This window comes from Cynara cardunculus, assembly GCF_001531365.2.
Source record: "Cynara cardunculus var. scolymus isolate 2C chromosome LG 8, CcrdV1, whole genome shotgun sequence".
In the NCBI taxonomy this organism is placed as follows: domain Eukaryota; kingdom Viridiplantae; phylum Streptophyta; class Magnoliopsida; order Asterales; family Asteraceae; genus Cynara; species Cynara cardunculus.
The window spans coordinates 12,995,757-12,999,913 of NC_037535.1; the positions used below are offsets into that span (position 1 = coordinate 12,995,757).

The 4,157-nt window shown below is 33.8% G+C and overlaps 1 non-coding gene across 1 annotated transcript; it reads left to right on the forward strand.

The window, feature by feature from the left end:
* The first annotated feature begins 530 nt into the window (after nt 1-530).
* On the forward strand, nt 531-636 carry LOC112517492. The gene has a single exon (XR_003069687.1). It is a non-coding gene; the product is annotated as a small nucleolar RNA R71 (small nucleolar RNA).
* Nucleotides 637-4,157: the final 3,521 nt, after the last annotated feature.

Below are 4,157 nucleotides of genomic sequence, written 5' to 3' on the forward strand. Positions count from 1 at the left end.
GTAATCACTTTGATGTTGTTGTTGGAAACCAATAGGTTCAGTCAAGGTTGGAGCATTCCAGAAAACATTTGGGTGTTGTTGCCACCCTGCATTATAAGCTTGTGAATCAAAACAACCCCTGTTTTGATTTTCAAAAAAAATTAACTAACTCTGGGTTAGATGCACATTGATCAAATGGATGACCTCCTCCGCATAACATACATGCTATAGAATTGACAGTAGGATATGATGTTGCATCAACAGTTCGCACATCTGGGCTAACATTCATATTCTCAATCATGTCAGTTATAGGTGTGAGTTGTGTTGTAAATGCATTATATGCATCTGTTTCATGTATCCCAACTGTATTATTCTGTATTAATGCATGTGGATCAGCCCAATATCCATTATTATTTGAAATTTTCTCAAGCATGTCATACCCATCATTATAAGTACAAGTTGTGAAAGCTCCTCCTGCGGTAGCATCAAGCATTTKCTTAGCAACAGTTGTTAAACCATTGTAAAACGTCTCTAGCTGGATACAGTAAGGAATGCCATGGTAAGGGCATTTTCTCAACAACTCTTTGTACCTTTCCCACGTATCAGGTGTTGCTTTATTATCCATTTGTCTAAACAAACATATTTCATTTCTGGATTCAGCGTTCCTGTTGGGAGGAAAATATTTTCTCAAAAATTTCTTTACAAGGTCATTCCAAGAGATTATGGAATTTGGTTGTAAAGAGTTAAACCATAACTTTGTTATATCCCTAAGAGAAAATGGAAATAACTTCAGCCTTAAGGCATCATCAGACACTCCAGAGATAATAAAACAATCATTTATTTCTATTAAAGATTTTAAGTGTAAATGAGGGTCTTCAAATGGCAAACCACTGAACTGGCCATTAGTCTGCAACATCTGAAACATGACAGGTGTGAGCTCAAAGTGAGTTGCCTTAATTTGTGGCCTTAGTATTCCTAAATTTAATTGACTAAAAACAGGAGTAGCATAGTCCATGATTCCTCTATCCCGAGAATCAGCAATATGTATGATATTCTCTATAATAGTAACAGGTGGTAGAAAAATTAGCTTTTATGAACTTTACTTTAAAAGAAAAACTTTGGTGTCCTATCCCCGGCAGCGGCGCCAAAAACTTSCTCGTTGGTTTATTCAACCTTAGATTTCAACACAAAAATAGAACTCGGCGCAAGTATACACCTTGAACTACTGTCGTCTCGTAACAAGTAATAATGGTATAACTACCAGATATCGTTCCCACAGAGATAGCTTGTAAAGTTTTTCAAAAGTCCAGTTTATAAAAACTAATTTCAGATGGCGAATCGAGGGATTTGATTTATCTAAAATTGGGTGATTTGATTAACAACTAAGAAAAATATCAATCTTAAAAAGAAGCACAKGGTGCAAAAGTTGATTAAGACATTAAACAAATGATTCAGCAAAAAGGTGACGTAGCATTCCTGTCACAATTATCTAAAATCAATAAATGATTTTATATAACTGTCACAGTATCAACTATTGGGTCAGACGACTTCCCAAGAGTACACACAGGTCAACGTGCTACCGATACGATATTATTTATGTTAGACGTCGTGAATCCTAGCACAACACAGTGTTACCATCCTACACCGTAGGAGTTTAGCGTTTGTCAGACACTAAAACTATTTATAGCCTTCTCCTATTAACTCAGGTTTTGAAAATCAATACATTTTTATACACAAAATTAGTTGTCAATTATTTTTAATGTAACTATAAAATAAAATATTAAGCACTTGAAACAAATAGTAGACTATAATGCTAATAAGACAACTTTATACTTTCACATCGGCTTTGATCTTAATTTCCCGTTACACCCCAAGCTAAGGCGTTAGCCCATCATCGCTCGGTTTCTTCTCTCGAAGGATGTAAGGACTGAAAGATAAATAACTGATACGGAAAAGTAAATTGCAGAAAAATAAATTGTAGAAAGAAAATTACAGGAAATGGAAATACTGAAATTTAAAGTACTGGAAATTAAATGACATAAATATAAATGACTGATAATAAATTGTTGGAAATTAAATGACAGAAATGTAAATTGCAGTAAAGTAAGGACTGAAATGTAAGGACTGAAATATAAAGACTGAAATGTAAAGTACAGAAATATAAAGACTAAAATGTAAAGGACTGAAATATAAATTATTAATAACTAAATATTATTAATTAATATTAATCTAAGTAATGATGTAAGACTTGTACTTGATAAGATGGAGAAGTGACTAATGAAAGCATGGAAAAKAGGAGAAGTTTGACTTTGAGGAAACTTGCAAGTCAAGTAACAAAACTTGCAAAACAAGTTTCATTACTCAAACCGAAAAGTTACTTTTAAACTCTTAAAAACAGATTATTTAGTCTACGTAAATTAGTCGTGAGCCACAAAGGATGAAATCCAGTGTAAAGCAATAGCGATCGACTAATTCGTAACTTGCAACGAAAGTCAGAAAACGTAACGTAACTTGGAAATAAAAACAGAAATGAGATGAAGATTAAATACGAGCACTTGAATTAAACTTGAAAACGTAAACACAACTTCACTTCACAAAAATCGGTTCTTGGTTGGAAGCAAGAAAACCAAAAGCTTAAATATCGAAAGCAATATTCTAGAGAGCAAATGTTTAAAACTCAAAGATTTGAGAATAAACAATTGAGAAGTTAAGTAAAAAGTGTAAATTGGTAAGTAAACCCAAGCCTTTATTTATAGGCTAAGGGAGTTTGCTAAGTGGGAGCCACCTAATAAGACAAAAGGCTTTTCAAAAATGGGCTTTGACTAGGCCCAAGGTCGTTAACCACGCATCTACTAAGGAGCAGCCCAAGAATTTTCGGCTCAGGCAAAAGTGCAGCTAACGGACAGGTACTATAGGACTCTGCCACTCCTGGTCCTACAGGACTGCTGCAGGATCAGACCCAAAAATTATCAAAAACCTGCATAAACAGGGAATTAACATTAGATATGTTATATTACTACTAAAATATGAAAAAGACATAAAAAGACTCAATTAAAACACTAATGAGCAAATAAAACAAAGGAAAATAGTTAAGAAAATGATGTAATAAGGTTAATAAATTAACACTTATTGTTGAGCAAGATAGTTTTTGTCTTGTCCTTCTACACAAAAGGACAAACCCATACCTTTCAAAGTAAAGCATTGTACGAAGTCACTCAATTGTGTCCGAACTTGCTTACCTACTTTATGAAAGAAGATTGTTCATATAGACCAAAAGACTGTATACTGCAACAAAGGACAAGCTTACCTCTTAAAGTTCGCCATGTGCTTTGTACATTCTGAATTGCATTTAATGCAATGAGTATAAATAGCTGAGTAGTTCTCTTACAAGTTATCATCTTCCTTATCTTATCTTACCCAAGAAGATACTTCTCTCTCTACTCTCTGTCTAAGAGAAAGACCCACTATAACAAGTGAAAAGCACATTACGTCTTATCTTATTTCTTGTAGCAAGTCTTTTCTTCTTGCTGTCTATAATTTTGTGTGTATCCTTGATTGTTTAGATGCGTTCTATATCCTATCTCTTCCGCAAACAATCTGTAAACTCTTGTATTCATCCCCCCATTCTACAAATTGTTAGCTTTAAACTCTTGTACATTTGACTGGGACCAACAACCTTGAATCTATTTTTTATTTAGGAAAGATGCAAAAACCAGATTTTCCAGCTCTATATGAACCATCGCTTTTCGAAAGACCAAAATTTGAAACAGGAGCCAGAACAAGTAATCTAAAATTTAAAAATACCTCTTATACTTATGTTAAAAGTTTGCCTAAAGTCAAACAAGTTGATTTAAAAAGCTTTCCTTTTATGCTTACAAATACTTTCTCAAGAACCTTGTGCTCAAGAACGAACAATATTTAGACCTGAAACTTGCTCTCAAGAACATCATTGTCCGTAGAACAAACTTGCAACTCACCTTTCTAAACCTTCTACTTCATCTATTTTCTTTTTATTGACAATGTCGACCTCATCCGTTTTTGGATCTGAATCCGATAACTCACACAACGAGACTAGTACCTTGAAATCTAATGAAGAAACTAATGTCAATGTGATTCCCTTACCTCTAAAACCAAATAATCACAAAATAAACTTAACTCTGTCCAACTTTGATGAAAAA